The 19,102-nt window shown below is 48.9% G+C and overlaps 1 protein-coding gene across 2 annotated transcripts in view; it reads right to left on the bottom strand.

Annotated features, from left to right (window-relative positions):
* The window catches only part of Ddr (discoidin domain-containing receptor 2), a 174,161-nt gene extending 158,591 nt beyond the window's left edge, over window positions 1-15,570 (bottom strand). For both annotated transcript variants that reach the window (XM_076893431.1, XM_076893440.1), the window contains exon 1: window positions 15,202-15,570. The gene's annotated coding sequence lies outside the window, so the exon portion shown is untranslated. The remainder of the gene's footprint in view (window positions 1-15,201) is intronic.
* Between the last annotated feature and the right edge of the window lie 3,532 nt (window positions 15,571-19,102).

Genomic DNA, 19,102 nt, shown 5'->3' with positions numbered 1-19,102 from the left:
CGCGGCAATACCCAGAGCGACGCGAAACGCGGAGCCATCGTCGTGTCTCTGAACCGTATCCGCCTGATTGCCGACCGATGCTCTGAAATGGCGAAAATAATCCCCGTGAGCCAGCCGCGTGATTAAAACGAGGTACCCGCTTTGAGATTTCATACGCGTCGGTGATAGCGCGCGGAGAATTGCGACGTCCGTTTTATTTCGAACACCGGCCCGCTATTAGTCAGTCACGCAGCATGGGAATACGCCGTCAACCGTGGACGGGAACTTCCTGCTAAGCGGAAGTGGCCAGACGAATATTTTATTTTCATAATCCGAGCCACTCGAGGGCTCGACATCGCGCGCGCTTTAATCGAACCGTCGCAGCCATCGACTGCGGACCAATTTCGCCGATCAGCCAATCGATCGGCTCGTTTCTACTGGAAAATATATAAATAATCCCTGCGGGATAACCCGGCCCACGTCCTCGTAGCGTCGAATCGTGAAATCGACGCGTTAAAGTATTCCACGAGATACTCGAATGAGCTGCATGAGTCGTGATTGAAAATTAACTTAAACAAGCATCGTGCGCGGTGGGCAGCGCGTTAACATGATTTACAGTTATACCGTAATTACATGCGTATTAAGCGATGCAAACGCGTGGTAAAAAGTTAAACTTCGTTTCATTAATCTAAATCAAGTGGAAGCCAGCGCGAAGACTAAAATCGAACGATCAATCATTCGTTCCTTTCGACGTGAAGAATCACCGGCTGAAAAATTTCCCGCCGTTCGTTAACCATATTTTATATTCAATGTTAAACACGACGACTCTCATCAACAGGATCTCGCGTACGAAGAAAAGATACGTGACCGCATTGAATGATTGCTAATGAAGCTCGCGCTGCTGTGCCCACTCGAAACAGGTGTAATTAACAGGTTCAACGACTTGGATAATGCGAACGCAACTACCTCGTAACCGGGAAACAGAAATGATCATAACATCCACGATGATTTATCGAATATACGCCTCGAGTTTCTTATTAGAGTAAAGCAATCCCGGCAAACGGACTAACCGATACGCGAGTTCTCGTATTCCCTTTTCTATCCACCCTTATCTTACGTATTACCCGTCGTGACTCATTAAGGCGATAAATTTCCGGCCAAACCAATTTTCTGCTATTCTTGCGATTTATTAGAACAATATCTCACTCGTAAAAAATACGGCTGTATAAAATCATAAGAAGAACCAATCGGTTCCCGGATTGAATCGATATCACGCGGAGCGCTCTGTACCGAGCGATACGAATTATAAACGGCGAATGAGAGAAGAATAGCTAAAGCTTCCGTTATTTACTCTTTAAACGATTCGATTTCGATAAAAATTAAGTTTCACGCCGCGAGAATGAACGAGGGAATATTCCCCAGCGTATTTCAGTCGCATTTAAATACCTAATTTTATCGGAGATACTTCTCTCTGTTACTTCGTCGTTTCATCGACTATCACGGGATACCGGAAACGCGGGCAGACCTCCAACGCTTCACGACGCGGGCGCAATTTATCAGGCTTGTTTTCAACGCGAGCGGAGAGTCGCGAATACGCGCGGAACCGGAACGGTGCTAAGCAGCGATACGCACACGGCATATTTCGAGGCATTCTGACCGATCGACTCGTATAAAGCAGCACCACCGTTACGGAGATAGCGACGTAATATCGAACGTTCGAATCTAACTCATCCCCAGAGTCTCTTGGCCCCGTACGGAGGCCGAGAAATATCGTCCAAGATAAATTCACCGGGACGGGGGTTCGAATGATAACAACTGCAGGGAAAGTGGAACGACGGACGAGCGTCGTTTCCCGTTGCTTTCCTGGGGAACGGTCAGATTGGTCGGGGGCAGCCTCCAGCGAGGGATTCCACCCCCTGGCGTGGAAATTTTCGGGTAACGCGCGCTGGCAACACGTGCGGAACCGTTACACGGCCGTACGTCCACTAAATGGCGCCGTAATAATTATCGTTAAACAACGTGCTTGGCGCGATCGCAGTCCTGTCAGGTAGCTGCAGCTGTCGCAACCCCCGTGACGATTCTACACCTGCGGACACGGGATCCGCGCGTCAAGGCACGAATGAAGTATTGCTCGCTGCGCCCCCGATAATCATCGTCCACGCGTCTGCTCGTTGCCGCGACGCTTCGCGAAATTCTGCCGCGGATGATGCGCGATGATTTGCGATGCAAATATTCCATGTCCCTTTTTACTGTTTGCCAGATATGTTGGTTTAACGATTTAATCGTATCGGGGCAACGATGAATTCGGGAGCGTGAGACAAAATGGAAACACTTGTTGGTACAAATAATTAAGTTATTAGTTGCGTACGCAGTAACGTTTTTGTACGAATTTGTCAGATTGATCGAATGACGTAATGCACCGTGTAGATGTACCTACGCGTCGAGATTTTTTCTTTTCTCTCGGATTCGTTAGAGATTTTTGAATACACCGCGTTTCTACAGTTTTCAATCTACAATCCCGTTCTTTCGACCACTCTGTTTTGCTCCCGTAACCCTGAGTACCGACACATTCGCGTTCCACTCATTCGCTTGAAACTGTTTCATAAATTTCAACCGCTCCCGGAGCCGGCGATCAAAATCTCGCGAATGCTTAAAGCGGGATTGCCGCGGAAGACGGTCTTGTATAAAATGGATAGCGACGGGAGAGAGCTCGAGTGCTGTTGAATATAAATTCAGTTTTCCGCCGGCAGGATTTTTCTTGTATTAAAATTCGTTACAGCCGGGAGGGGGAGAGAAAAAGAGAAAGAGGGGCCGTACGCGAAGCAAATGATTTTAAACGAGCGTATCGCGGCGCAACGCTGTTCCGTGCGTATCGCCGCATCGGAAGCTGTATCCGGAATTTTGTTTTATCCAGCTTTTATTGACACTAATTTATTGAAATTCTGTTATTAAATTTTGTTCTCGTTACGTTAGAGATATTTCGCTACGCCGAACATCGCTCGATATTACTGTTTCCACGTTCGACAGTCGATCACTTTTTCAAAAGTGTTAGGTTCGCCGTGATAAGAAAAAATCGTGCGGTTTCACGTTCGCATGATAATCATTTGGAAGGCGAGCAAAAAAAGAAAAGAGAAAGGTGAAGAAATAATAGACGACAGAGAACTTGAATGTAAATTTTGTGTGGAAATACCGCGTCTGCTGATAAATTACCGATTTTCAGAATGGAGCTCGGGTAACATTCACACATGCTCCCGCCGCCCAGCAACGAAATGATGAATATTCGCCCGGCCGGATAGTGAGTAGAAATAGATGTCACGGGTCAAACGTTATATCACCCAACAACGAACGGCCACGTTAGAGACCTCTCGAGCGGATAGTTCGATAAATGGCGCTCAAATATGTTCGCACTGTCCATTATTAGATAAATCGCGAAACGCATCTGGAAGGAAAAAGTCTGCACTGTCCATTCCTCGATTATTAATTCCACGTTGTTATTTCGTTCTTTATTCTATCGAGACGCACGTAGGACGTTTAAACATTTCATAGCGAACTCGTCGCGGATTAAGAGCCGTCCACAAATCGATGGTTAACGACGAACTAAAATTTCCCCTCGAATTACCGCGCGGAATATTTCGTCTAATCAAGAGAGAGCTAAGGGAGAAACGATCGGCAAATTATCCGAATATTAAGCGAGCCGATAACACCTTAACCGAGCAGCTGGCTGCCGACCTAGTTACGTCGGCGTGGAAAGCCAGCAAATTCGTCGTTTTGTCGATGGTTATAGGAGCCTACGTGCCATCGAACAATTTCATCTCCTCCGGAAGACGTAGGTACGGCGGGTACGTTGGTGTGGGGCTCGAGGTTGCCGCCAGTAGTATAGGACGGTGATTAGCGTGGCAGAAGGGCCCCGATTCAACGCCGCGCAGCAAGTGGAGCGGGATACGGAAAGGGCGGGGATCTGGATCGGTCGTTCTAAGTAGCATTTAATTGAACGCCCTATTCGAGTTCGTTAGCGCAGCGACGCGGTTATAGCGTCGTTGCGCGGCCGCCACGGCGAACTATTAGTAAGAGTTTAATTATAATTACCAACCCGGTAACGCAATATCGAACCGCTTATCGTGCGCGCAGCGTAAACATTCGCGGGTAATCCGAAGGAGGAGGAACGCCGGGATCTCGACGCGTAAACGGCTTAATAAAGCGGCAGTTCGAACGAGGCACGCACCTCGCGGATGACACCGGCGCCGCGCGTTAATCGCGCAAAAGATTCGAAATTGCCGCGGCTGCGCGCCGTGATTTCGGCCCCTTTGACGGGGTAATCGGTGGTAGAAACGCGCGACAACGAACCGGAGGAGCCAACGGAGATAATCGCGCTGATTACGAGCCGAGGTTCGCGGCAGACTTCTATCCGCGGGACTGGTTCCGCGGACAGATTATCTCTCGATTAACCTGTCGTTCGCGCGACTCTAATCCGGCCGCGGACGTTTTAATTCAACGTCCCGTTTGATAAGTCCGCGGGTATTTAAAATACCGTAACGTTCGGACGTCGCGACCGAACGGCAGGAAATTAACGCGCGTTTAATCGCTCGTATCGCGATTTTAATATCGACGATCCTGTTCGCGACGGCGTTGAAACGGATGCCGCGCCACTAAAACGTCGCGTCGCGTGGATGCGATATCCTCTGTTTCCCTTAAAAGTCTCTCGGGAACGAAGACAGAAATTGCAGACGAAGACGAGGAGAGAAGATGAAAAAAGAAAGGAGAGCGAGAGGGTGAGAGTGGGCGAGAGAGATGGAAGAGAGAACAGATTTCAGGTACCGTACGAGAGCCTTTTAGAAAATCACGAGTCGGAAACGAGTACGAGCGCATGTGCGAGTGCTCCCAGGAGGAGAAGAAAAGAACAAAGAGTGCGAAGCGAGCGACCGAGTCACGAGGAATAATAAAAATCGGGGAACTAAACCTACAAAAGAGGATTGGAGCGTGGCGAAGGTGGTCGGGGTTGCGAGCTATGAAAGAAGGGGGTTTGGTCGTTTAAATCACGATTTCTCGGCGGTACCTACGCCGTCGTTGCCAGAACTTCCCCCGATATGCCAATCCATGTTCAACAAGGCCACTTCCACGATCGACCCCGCTCCATGTGACAATTAAGACTTTATTGGCATATTTTCCCTTTCCTCCATTTTCCCCTCTCTCTCTCTCTCTCTCTCTCTCTCTCTCTCCCCTTTTAATCCAACGCGCGCAGATTTTTCCACTAGCAAAATTAGAGGATTTCGAAGCTATCGGCACGGAAATAAGCTGCGTCCGCGGACGGTAAAGGAAAACGAGGGAAAAGAAACGAGCGAGCAGATTACGAGGAATGTTCCGCCGGTTTCAAGACCAAGGTATTAACGTTTCGAATAACGCAAAAAAGAGACCGCACCGGTTCTTGTTGCTATAACGAGTTCTGAACGCGGATAAGAAAAGTGAAGGCTGCAATCTATGGTTCCTAGCGTAGAAACGCAATTGAATACATATTTGCAATATTAAATGAAACTCTAAAAACTGGCGCTCGTATAATCTCTCATCGTTTCGTCGATTCGAACGTTCCGCGTGTACGTGCACCCGTGCAGTTGCCGATCGATCGATACGTAACGCGACGCAGGAAAATTTAAGGACAGTCGCAATTAATTTCGCTCGCTCGAGCGAAATTAATTCAATTACCGACGTTTCTACTATTGCGCAACCTGGAGGGAACGGTGTTACGAGGTGCTAGGGATAGAAGAGGCGCAACGAGGCGATCGATCAATCCGAGACTTTATCGAACAGAGATTGATACCGAGAGAATTTTACTCCCTGGATCCATCCACCTATCCATCTTTCTACTCCTCTCTAATAATACAAGCCCAGCGCGAAAGGTGAAGGTATTAATCCAACGCCTATTTTCCCACCGCCGCGCGACCGGTGCGTGTGATTTACAGCGGCATCGGGTTTGCTCTCAGCGAGCATCCGGAATTTATTGTGGGAGACTGACAAACGAATGGACACGACCGCGCATACTTTGCGACTGTATACGAATTTTCGCCGCGGAAAACTTCGTTAACACGGCTGAATTATACGCGACATCGCGTTGCTCGCGCGTAACACAATTCGCTCGGGCAACCGCTGATCGATATCTCGTTTAATAGCCGTAAAAATTGAATAATTCGACGATCCCGTTAAAACGGGAAACGATCGTTCGCTGCGAGATCCTTCGACGAGAAACTTGGGAATAAGATTGCAATCGCAACGAGTGATCTCTGAAGTCTCAACTTCGCTTGGGAAACAATTAGGAGAGACGTTAAAACCCTTATCGTGCTGCACGCGTTGCGTAAGGGGTTTGGGGTTACGAAATTGAACGAAAGAGACGGCGATCGTAAGAGGTCAGGGAAGCATCAGAATATCAAAGTGGAAGGTCGACGGGTAGAGGGTCAAGGACACTTACCCCATTTTTTTGCGACGACGTTAAAAAGCATAACGAGACGGGACTAAACAATTTAGAGGGAACACGATGGGACCAACTAAAGGATGGGCTTTAGCGTATACAATGTTACATCCTCGGTACGTTGTTGCAAATGCTACATTATTTACCGTCGCTTTAAAATCCTCAAGTCGTGACCCATTAATCTCTCCTTTTCTTTCCCTCGATTTAATGAACTTCACGAAACGCGACAAATCTGTTTATGTTTTGATATTGACCAGCCTGTACGATGCAAGTATCGCGGTTAAGCTCGATAATTCTCCGCGTTACTTCGATTCGATAGCCAGGATGATCGAGCCACTGAGAATTTTTCGCGTCGTATACATCAAGTTGATTTGGTGCAATTTGAACGAGCATGCCATGCCAAGGCAAGGTAACCGAGCTCCGACTTTATTCCGGAACAGCTTTGCGAAAATTTCATTCCATTTCACCGAGCGACCCGATACACGTGGAATTTTCTCATCGGTGTAAACTCACTTCGTTGACCCCAAGAGAGAGGAGGGTGGCGCCGTCCCACTCGCTTAACCATAACTCTCCCCGCTATAAAGAAAACGTTTACAGAAATTTCACGTCCGCGTAGCTTTATTAAGAAAAATCGTGCAATGTGCAAATCCATAATGGAAGGAACGGATTCCGCCTGGGTAACTTCCTGTTTTCTGCCCGTAGCGAAACGTGAGTTCGAGCTGATTGTAAAAAAGAAAATCGCTGCAAAGGTACGCGCGGAACGGAGGAACATACATCATACCCCTCCTCTTTTTGTTGTTAAGTGATATCGAGCAATAACGCGCAATACCAGCGAAATTGCATGATACCCCGTTCGAGTTGAAGGGAACGGAAAACAACCGATTAAATGGGATTAAAAGCTGCCAAACGCCGCGTTTCTTCTTCTATAATTGCGTTCATTCCGCGATATTGCACGCCACCCGTCTCCCGTACCTTTTTGGCGAATAATTGCGACTCGTAGCTGGGATTCGCGCGCGTTCGAGTTTCGTAGTCAATTAGCATAATATCGGCTAATGGATGACACGGGCACAGAGATGAAAAAGCCGGCGTAGCGACGGGCGAGACGAGCGAAGCTTCGATTTTTCCGTTATTGAGAAACTCTGAAAACCGGACGCAACAAAGAGGCAATCGACCCTCTTTCAGGATGGCTCGATTTGTTTGCAGAACCGGACCGTTCGGCTTAATTTAACGACGAGTACGTGGCCGTCCTCCGTGAAAAGCCTTGAGACGATATCTCGTGATTTTCTCGGAAGCAGAACACGCGAAAATTTATCTCCGCTAAGTATTCTTATTCTCTCTATTTCTCTCTCCCTCTCTTTCTGATCAACCTCAAAGAAAGAATGCAAGACAATAGTCAACACTTCGTGCCTTTCAATCGTAATATAGACAAAGACGTGATAAATTATGGCTATATGTAAAACGAATATTTTCATTTCTCTAAATGCAACCAATAAAAAAGGTATTCGCGCTAGCCTACTTAGATCCTCGTGAAACGCTCGGCAAATGGAGTTCTACGTAAGGTCGCGCATGACTTTTAATTATATTATAGGGTCAGTCACCGGCACCGTAACTCCTACCTTATCGGGTCCATTTATCCGATGAAACGTTATGCCATTTGATATTATCATTAACGGCGCATACTCGTGAAACTAGGAGCACGCACCCAAATCGACCGTACTCCAGAGATTAGGTCACATCACGACCAAGTCCGATCGAAGCCGCGCCACGACATGATTTCCAACTATAATTTATCCGACACTTTCGTTCGTTAATCCGAAATTCGCGTCGCGACGAGCATCAAATTGTAAGTTATTATTTGAAAATTCTTCGACTTATTGGATAGAGGCGTATATATAAGGATAGCACACGCTCGCGCGTAATATAGCGTAAATCCATTTCCACGGCACGACAGAAATTTCCTAGAGGCCCTCGCGCAACGACAGTATCAATATCAACGCAGCACTCCCGGATAACGTGCTTCGAGCGAGCTCTTTCTATTTTTCCTGCGCAGTCGACCGCGAAAGAGAAGAGGAATCTCGGCGAAACGTTTTCGCGCTATCATTTATAGCGACGGTACCGGGTGCCTGTCCCGCAATATCAGTTCGCGTAAAATATTCGCCTGGTCTCTCGGTTAGGTCGCAGGGAGGAAGAAAAAGAGAAAAAATAATGCCAAGGGACCGGAAAGAGAAGAGAGCGTAAAAGCGGAAAAGGATGAGGGGGGGGGGGGGGGGGGGGGAGAAGAAAATACAACTGGTCACCAGGCGCAAAGACACGAAAATAATGCAGCCTATGGGCCGCGAAACGCCTGGGTGCATGCTCCACTTTCCACGCTGATACGGCCGGTATCCGTCGTATAAAATAAAACGCGGCCGCATACTACTTTCGCGGCCGGCCGAAAACTCTCGCAGCCGGCCCGCGGCACGTTTTTTGGTCTCATTCTCGCCTCGGCTACCAAATTGAGCACGAGCACCCGTTTATATCGCGCTTAATATTGGCCCAACGCGGTGACGTTAAAGCGCGATAAAGCACCGAACCGCGACCCCCGCCGCTCGTTCACCCTCGCCCCGGTAATTTTTGTACCGCGCGGTTATATCATACCGGCTAAAATGCGAAAGGGGAGAACGGGCACACTTCGCGTGATAATTACATTCTGTCCGTGTTTCCGTGGCCTTTGCCGAGCCCGCGCACCTTTCCATGCCCAACGGCTTGCAAGCTCTAAAGCCATTTACAACGCTACGGAACTTTTACGCCGCATTTTTCGGCTGGTCCCCGTAGAAGCGATCCGTAAACGAGCCAGCCATGCTGGTAATTCGTTCTTCGAGATGTATCAATGAACAAAGCATACGAATGTAAGACAGAGAAGATACGTGGAAGGGTGATCTTATTATCCGAAGTTCAAGTTACTCGTGACTGATAGATGACAAATGGGACAAAAGGTAAACGATCGTGAGGGTGGCTTGATTTCAACAGGTATTAGATATCCGAACCCTCGCGAGAGGCTTCCTTTACGAGCTCAGCAGCAGCCAGGAGCTGGGGAAAAACCGTGAAGGAGAGCGAGAGACAAAGGGGTGGGCTGTTTATTCAAGGGGTGATCCTGATCGCACGTGAGGGATCACCGAAACCGCGGCACGGCGGAACAATTTCCAAGTTGCCGCGACTAAGCCCGATCCCTTATTTAGGACAGCCCACGTTTTGCCCCGCGGGACTCTCCTCGAAGCATCAATTTCTTAAACATGTGCGACGCGCCCAGACGTTAACGCGTCATCGTCCAACTTCCGCGGAAAAGTTCCGCTTTCAATCACCGCGGGACGTCGGTGTAACTGAAACTTTCGGGACATTTAAAAATATCCCCCTCGATATTCTCAACGAACCATTATCGTTAGCTTCTTGTTCGTAGCACGGCGAACCTGACGCAGAGTTCGATCGTCCTCATTAATTGGATTCCAATAATTGCACCCGGCACGGGGCGTAATTGCGTTCCTGATACGCAGATCGCGCTCGTGGCGCGGGCTGTACGCGGCGTTCTTTCTGCAATTTTCGAATACCCGTTCCGTTTTCGGGTAAAAACCGCGGGGCGTGGTACGTCGTACGCGTTGGAATTTACGGTGAAATTCCATGGGCCAACGTCCCAACGAGCTCGTTCTCGAGCTGCTCAAGGATCAACCAGACGGACGCTCTCAATTTCACCCCTTACCTCGCCTCTCCACCCGCTCTCTTTCGCAGACTATTTTCGACCCGCGCTCCCGAACCAAGAAACGTCCAAGGTATTGGCGTTGTTCTTGGCCGGTTGCAGTTCCGCTGGCCTCTGCAGGATGCACGCCGCATGGCCAGCGGCGCTATTGCACCGAATACCTAAAGGGAGCGACTGAAATATGCGCGACCTGTCTCAGACGTTAAATACACGAGCTGCCTCGACGTCACCACCCAAACCAGCGTGTCTCTCGTGCGAATTTTCAGTAACGCTCGCACGAAATCTTCTCCGGTATCGACAGAAAAAGGTGCGCGCTCTCGCGCTGATGCACTTCTCGCCTCCGTACAAGACGCGAGCACCGCGTTCGCGATGCTTTTCCCACCCACGACAAACGATACGACTCTCCGAGGTCTATAAATCAAGGGAGACGTCCGTCTCGAATGGAAAAAGGGATATAGTTGGCGAGAGGCGAACCTTCCTATTTGCGACGTAAAATATGAAAGGGACTCGCGACGTATTATCCCGCAAAGCAGCTGAACTCTTTCGCCCGCTATCACCGATTCCCCTTGTAACAAGCATCGATCTCGTGCGACTATCGAACCGTCGCGGAGTTAACGCGCAGCCTGATACGTCTCTAGTTCTTATCGATCCTGAAACGAGCGGTGGTTAAGCCCTTTGATACCCGTGCACGACGCAATCCCACGACTATACCAACTTTTTCCATCGACTTCCTTCGAGTGTCCGTAAGAAGTTTACGAAGCCGGGCACAAAGAAATACCTGTTCTTAAATTATGAGCCTTTATTATATCGCTCCACGACCACGCCAAATGATCTCTCCTGGGTCTCTCTGTAGACATAACCGCGTAACGACCGAACCCGTATCCGCGAACAGACACGTACAGCTCGCACAGAGAATTCCTGATGCGCCTTCAAAAATTACGCTTTTATCCGCTCCGCTTTGTATCGTACATCTCGGACAGTGTTTCGAGAACTCCTCGGCTGATATCATCGGCTCTGAGGCCGCCTCGTTTCACCCCCTCGCCCAGTATTTCGGTCAAGTGTCGCCACTGTGCTTGAAAAACATTTTCGCGCGCTCGTATCATTTTTCTCGTCTCCTTCGTTCGTCCGTGACAGTGGCATCTGCCACCACGGTAGCCACGATTTCCGTCGTTCCTCGTCAGCTTCTCCCACGTGAAAACGTAAGTGTTCGCACGTCGATACGAGCGTACCGCTCCGACGCATACCGCGTGCAACGAGCAAATGGAAATTTTAAGTGCTGCCGGCCGACTGAAACGTACGCTGCTTGTCGCCGCATCCTGCGCGACCGTCTGTAAATGTACACGACGGACCTCCTTTACACGGCCCCTCGCGTACGTGTTAATGGTGGCAACCGCGGACAGTCTTTCCATCCAACAGCGCACTGTGTAAACTAAACGGTACCAAATCTCTGCGCTATTGCCCCGTAAAAAAGGACGCTGTCATAGTTTACACGGTCCGCAGACGACGAAATCGAGGCGATCGCGGGTGCCGCATCGACGGGGCTAAAAATTATCGCCTCCTCGCGTATGGCGGTTCAATTACGTCGAACCGATGACTCGTGCATTTTAAACGGCGAGGCCGTCGCGCGATACAGAAAATTCCTACGTGCTGGAGAATTGAAGAGGGAAACGAAATGGGTGCCATTTACGCGATACAATCGCGACAAGATATAAGACAGCGGCGCGATGCAATGAAAATCGTCTCGTTTCGCGTGAAACCAATTACGTGAGAAAATTGTACGCTCTGTGTTCGTTTGCATTTTCGTGGTGATCGTGGAATGAAACGAGGCGGGGAACACCGCGCGGCGAAAACCCTCCAAAAACGAAAACGACGAACGCGCCCGGTCGCAATCCCTTTATGCAAATTTCACTGGCAGCCATCTGACGCCCTCTCGCGCGCCGACACAAATTTTCGCGGCGTCGCTACTTTATGGACCCTTAAATACGCAATGAACGTGAAATCGTTCGGCGCGTGATTGCGCTCGTGGGTCCGGGCGGTTCGTTTCCAGCGTATCTTCCAGCCAACTTCCACGCACAGAAATGCCTCTTTTATTAAAACCTGCACTCCCCGCCCCTGGGGGAGCCCGCGGAAAACAGTATCAGGGAATTGTATCGTGTCTGTAATTTACAAATCTTTCGGAGCACGCGTGAAAACAACGAGCGAGGCGTGCAACCGACCGGCAAACAACTCTTGTTACGTGAAACCGTGCAAAAACACGAAGTGCTCCCGGAGAGCGTGCAGTGGGCGACCCGTGTTCCTCGAAAACGTTCGAGAGCGTGGAAAATGCGGCGTAACATTTTTATCTGGAATTTTTCAATCTCCCGGCACCCGACCGACTGCGAGGTACAACTCGCGATAGCGGGAAATGAATGCGGCGACGCGTGAGTGTATTCCCGTGTAGTTAGGACAAGGGTGTAAGTCACTCGACCTCACGTGACTTCGTGGACTGACACGTCATTGGAGAACCCCAGCCGCTGGCGCTATCTTCGATCTTTCAATTCCTCATACTTTCTTGCCCCGCGAATCGAATCGCTATTATGAATTCCTAGGAGGCGGTACGTTTGCGCGCGTATCCCACCGTGTACGCAGATCACCGATAAAAAGGCGAGGAGAGAAAAGTTCACCAGCGTTCACCGTGCTCCATTCGTGGAAAGCGTCTCGATTTCTATATCCCTTCGATTCCTTTATACGTGCGAAGATGGTATGAAACGGGCTGCTAGTATCGCGCGCTATCCATGAACTGGATTTTAACCGTGCATAACCGGTTACCTCTCGTTGGGGGACGAAAACGATCGTTCGCTACGCAGGGTGCACCTGGTTCCGTTCTCCGAGATTCGTGAAACGTCGCTCGCGTTACTCGCCGACGAAATTCCCACTATTTCAGTCCGTAATAGCAGCGTAATTGACTTCGAGAACTCTTGTTTCAATAAAATTGCTAACGAACAAGAACTCTTATTAATTTAAAGGGAGCAGGAAAGATCGGGTCGTACTCGAGCGGGAAACGAAACGTCGACCAGCCCCTAATCGGTGGATCACGTGCAAGCAGGTCGCACGAACAGCATGGAACACGATAAGAACGTTCTCGAGAAGTGTTTTCGCAACCTTAACGTGATCGTCCGATCGACGAAAGGCGGCTGACGATTCTGCGTGCTCGCGGAAATGTGTACCAGGTATGCGCGTGACGAGCACCAAAGCCAAACCGAACAAGAACCGTGGAGGAGGGGAAAGAGCAAAACGAGGAGAAATTCTCATCGATATTCAATTGATTTCCATACACGAGAGCATTATACCGCGCGGAGTGAAAGGAATTTGACGAACAGGCAGAAGGCAGCTGTACAACTGGAATCAAACTTCCCCGAAGCCGCGGCTCGTTTACACGACAGTTAAGAAACGGAGCGAATATCTCGCGAATTCTCAATTAAGTACGGTGCCGAACGAACGGCAAGCATAAAGGCTAATGAAAGGATGAAAAGTGACCTTTTCGGTCGCTATTACCGCCGCGGATGTTGGCTATTTTTAATTCTCTTTACCAGCGCCACCGCCAGCCCCCATAATGACGGACATTAACCAATTAGCGCCGGCCACCCTCGCCCCGTTGTGGTGTTTTCCTTTTTCCTTTCTGGCCGCGTTTCCAGATACTGGAACAGCCGTACCAAACGGGCCCGTGGAAAGATGCAACACCGCCGCTGGTGTCCGCCTATTTTCAGCACCATGTGCCACCCCAGCACTCGCAGCTAGCCGCGGTTTGCCAAACCTTTGAACTCGCCAAAACGTATATACTATTTCTGCGGCTTTTTGGAACGGGACGCGTTTAACGAAACGCGGCTCGAGTTATGAATTATCAGGTGAAATGAAAAATTCGCGGACGAGAAAACCAGCGAGCGGCCCTCTTGTGTTTACGTTATTTGCCATTCCGTTTCGCGACCCTTGGAAATCGAGCACAGGCTAATTAAACCGATGTTACATACGCCCCTTGCGATTTTTTCCGGTTCACTCGAGACGATGTTTCGTCCTTTTAATGTTCCTCGTGAAAGTTCGTTAATTAGACTGAGATAGCTCGTGGCTAATCCGGCTCTTAATCTTCTTGGATTATGTGTTTCGCCGATCGACGTTGCTCTTGCTACGCAAATACGTGTACACGTATGCCAACTAGCGAAAGTAATGAAACGTTAACATTTTTATCGACGACGAAGCGAGGATAAAATACGTGGCTGTATTAGCATGAGAAAAATTTGAATACTGGCGGGAATAAATTATAAATTCCCGTGCGTATTTTACGGTATCGGAGGAACGTTTTCCAATATTGGTAATGGTGGAAATTATTTATGCGCGCGACGTCGACATAGATATTAGAAAGCTGGGAAATATCGCGACGAGAACGAACGTCTCTTCTATATTCAATTCGTATCAACAATTTTCGGATGGGAAGATATTGCCGGCGAAATTGAAATCCAATTTCGCGTCGTCCGTGAAATACCGTATCCGCGGCATAAATCCGATGGTTATACGTATTTCGATTAAAAATTATCTTCGGGAACGGATCAAAAATATGAGAACGAATTCACGAAAACGATCTAACGAAATATCATGTCCCGCAACGATACTCGTTCCTCGGTTTAATTTCACCCCCAAAAACGAGCCTATAAATTCCGTGAACGTACGATGGCACGGGACCCGATACCGAGGTAAATGTAAGCTTATCAAAATGGCGCCTCGCACCGCCGGACGTAACGCTGTCCGTGTGTTACGTAGATCCGAAACAAACACCCGGACGGAAAAGGTTTCGGATCGTTCGCCGCGAAATTCCGATCGAAGGGTCGCACCGAGTCGCACGCTCGGCCGTTAACATGCCGTGCGGTAGGCTCGTTCGATAAATACCACGATCGTCCGAGGGAAGTGCCGTGGCGCAGGTCGTGCAACCACGACACCTACTCATAAATCGGGCCTGCGGGCTGGTGTCTACGATGGATGAATGTAAGGGTGTTGTATCACTTACCGTAGGAACGTGCGAAGTCTCTCTGCTCGTTGGTCGTGGCAGTCGTACATACTCCAGAATAGTGGGCACACACGCGAGTGGAGCACCGAAACGGGACGGAACTGGTGGCACGGGCGATGGTGTGGAGGCGCAGCCCACCGATGTCCCAAACGAAAGTTACGTTACGTTAGGTCACGTCAACGCCAGATTACAGTGAAGACGATCTATCTCCCGTGCTCCGCACTCCGAATACTCCCGGGAGTATGATCGCAGTTCGAGCTGCACGTCGACAACAAACACGCGCACACCGACTACTGGCTATTTCACTGTGTGTCCTCGGGTCGACTGGGAACAGAACTGAACGTTCAATGGCGTCCAATAACCTTTCGAACGACTACCGAGCTCGGGAGAAACGAACAAATCTGCAGGAATCGCGTGCCTCGCGTGTGGGAATTATTTTTTCCACGAGGGGGATACGGGGCCGCTTCGCTTTCAAAATGGAGCGTACGCGTGAGCACGTCTCCTTTAGATTTCAGTTGTCTGTTGACATCTCGTCTACGACCGTGCTCGAACTTTCTATTGCTACCTCGCGTACTAAAGTCACGACTTTTCTTTCGTCGATACGTCCGTATAAATACGCACGACTCGCGTTATACGAACGCAGAAATTTCAAACGGATGACACTAATGGCGTAACGCAGTACTACCAATGCACGAAATTGAAATGAGTTTCTTACCGCGCACTTACAAACTGCTTCTACTCCGTTATCAGCTGTGGAAAGTAGGTAAACGAGGTGCACAAGAGGCGGCGAAAGGATGCGATAGTTGACGGCTGGTGGAAACGTGCTCGTATCGTGTTCACCTTGAAAGCGAAGCTGGTTCGCGTTCTTTAACAATGGTCCCAGTCGAGTACGAGGCGAAATGAACGAAATTAAAGAAAGTAAAAATAATGGAGACCGGCAACGTGGTACGACTCGCGTGGCGAACGTCCTTGTAAATACGCACGCACGCATACACCGAAAGGGGAAAACTGCCGAGAGAGGGCGCGAGAAAACACCCTCACCGATGCGCGGTTCGAGTGCGACTGAGCGAGTCGAGGCAAGCTCGCCGAGCCGAAAGCCACAAGCCGCGTCAGCCGACCGGCGGCGACGGACCAATCAGATTTGTCCTCTGCGCAACTACTCGACACCCAAGGATTGACCACATGCTCGCTCATTCACCCTTTCTTTCATCGTACGCGACATCTTTCACCCCCTTCCTTCGTGGTAAGACGTCCAAAAATCCGCAGTAAATATTCCAAGCAAGATCACTCGTTACGTTTTCGAAGTACGATTATTCTTTATTACGTTTCCGTCGACATTCGTGAATCGTCGTACAAGTATGCGAACGTCGCGAGATTCGAGATGAAAATTTAAATATACCGTCCTACTTTTATTTACTATATATAATAATTAATTATATTAACTAATCATTTACATAATATAATATATGGTATAATAATTATAATAACGTGATATTTTTTTATTTTAATTATTTACATACGAAAGGAACTTGCCCTTTTGGTAGGTAATTAAAACGTAGATCGACTCGTTCGAACAAACTGGAACAACTGCGTTACCAATTGTATCTGCCCCGAAATCTGTCTGCTCCAGAACTGCAAATTTATAGCGTGTCATACTAAATACACATTCCGCTATTCATCATTTACACACGCACGACGAAACACGCGTTTTGCTCGGCCGTACCGAAAAGTGATCACCGTATCGAGTTAATTGCCGCAATCCAACATCCCGCCACGTTTATAATTTAATCACAAGTTTCCCCTCTGTTCTTACTTCTTCGTATTTGCGCTCAGCGTTCGCGCCGCCAGCGGGCATTGACTGATTCCTATAATTTCGTTTCACGAACGATCGGAATCGGCTTTTACTTCGATCTTGTCAAGCTTCTGAGCGCTGCGCGGAATTTTTTCACCGTCCCACAACCGCGCGATCCTAGAGTTCTTTGCTTCGATCGAACGAGATCGAGATCGAAGAGAAGATTGAAATTAATGCTCGAGCGAGTGTTGGTTTTCGTGCGCGTACGATCATCCCTTGTAACGATGCGCGCGACGAGGGTGATTAAACGACTGGAGAATAGGACGAAGACACGCGACGATCCTCGTGACAGCATCGTTTGCGTTCGCACGGTGGAATTTTATTTCATCGGATCTGATCGTTATTAGAACACTCGTCGCTTGGACCTCCTCGTTTTGCGATCAACGGAATTCAATTATCATCCCACGCGTGTCTTTGTTCAACGTTCTTCGCCGTATCACCGACTACGCGTCCCGACGTTCCAGCTTCTGCTTTTTTTACTCTACCCAGCGCTTCGCGTCGATCAGCCAATAATCCATTTGGCGAAACGTTGTCACGCGAAACGTCTCTCGCCTCGTGCACGATCGGTTTGATATCCTGAAACGCGCCGCGACGCGTCGTTTATCGCTTTTCACTCGACTTTTTCCGGACGCAGGTTACGTGAAAAGGTTTGCTTCCGAGCGAGGGGGTAAATCTAATATCGTTCTTACCTGCGCGTCGCGGAAGAATGGCGGCGCGGAGTAGCTCGGTGGAAATCGCAGCGTCGAGATCCCGGGGGATTTTCTGCGAGGAAATTTTCTCTTCCAGGGCCGAGCTGCGCGTGTACCGCGGCTGATTCGGCGATATTTTATTTTTAATAACCTAATCAAGAGGCGTGCGACGCGACGCAATTGTGAATTTACGCGTGACACATCGATGATGGCGATCGAAACGTTCGATATCCTTCGCGAATTATACGCCCGTTGAATAAATACAATATCCGTTGTACCATCGGTTAGAAGTATTCTGTACTGGCGAAGATTTTCTTATTACGCGAGGCTAGCCGTACTTATCGGCTGCATTTATCGCTGCTACTGTTATTACGGAGAGCAAACGTATTTAATCCTTCTCTATGGATTACAGAGCACTCCGGAACAGTAAAATGAAATGTAATCAAAGACACGAGCTCGATCAACCCTCCACTCGACATCGCCATTCGACTATTACGAGTGATTTCATTTCTATATCCATCTCGAGATCGTTCATGAATGCATACTCCGAAGAAAGCTCGAAGAATAGCATCGACTTTCTGCACGGATAGGTGCATTTTATGTCGGGAATACGAGCCAGGATTTATTATATGCTCGGTTTAAGCGCTATCGTCGAGCTTTTTACTTAAGGGACGCCCGTCTCGGGGCGGGCATTTCGATGCCTTTTTTTAACCGTACAAGCAAAAGCCAATATTAGTCTATAATTGCCTTCGTTGATCCTCTATCGAACTATACCGCGTCTCTGTCACAAATGTCCGTGTGTCAGAAATTAAACGGGATAGAAAAAGAATCTCTGACAGGTGGGTCGCGCGACAGCGGAGTCGCAGACAAGCAGGAGAACGATAAATGCGTCGGAAAGTGTACAAACACCTGCACAGGATATTTACATTCGTGCCGCGAGACACAAAGCTGTAGGTAGACGGGATCAGGAATATCGGGGATGAGGAGGAATCGACAGCACTGCAAACACACCAGGGAAGAGCGCCGCTGTTGATTAGCTGCTCGGTTGTGCGTCATCTCGGTTAATTCACGCTCCGACTCAATCGACAGCCTCGATTAACTTCTACACTGAGAAAAACTGCTCGTGCATTTCTTTCCTTTCATCGACGAGGACCTGCCGTCCAATATATAATTGCGAAGGATCGTAAAGAAAACTTTGAAACACGTACGATCGTAAGATCGTTTCCTCTCTCACAAGTCGTGCGAATGCCTGGCGCTATATTAAACGAGACGCAGAAATGAACCACCCGGTATGCATCTCGAAACGAATTAACGTTCGATCAACGCTCAGTCGGGAAAGTTTCAGCGACGAGCGATTCGG

This window comes from Xylocopa sonorina, chromosome 1 (assembly GCF_050948175.1).
Source record: "Xylocopa sonorina isolate GNS202 chromosome 1, iyXylSono1_principal, whole genome shotgun sequence".
Classification (NCBI taxonomy): domain Eukaryota; kingdom Metazoa; phylum Arthropoda; class Insecta; order Hymenoptera; family Apidae; genus Xylocopa; species Xylocopa sonorina.
This window is presented reverse-complemented; position numbering and strand designations above follow the sequence as displayed.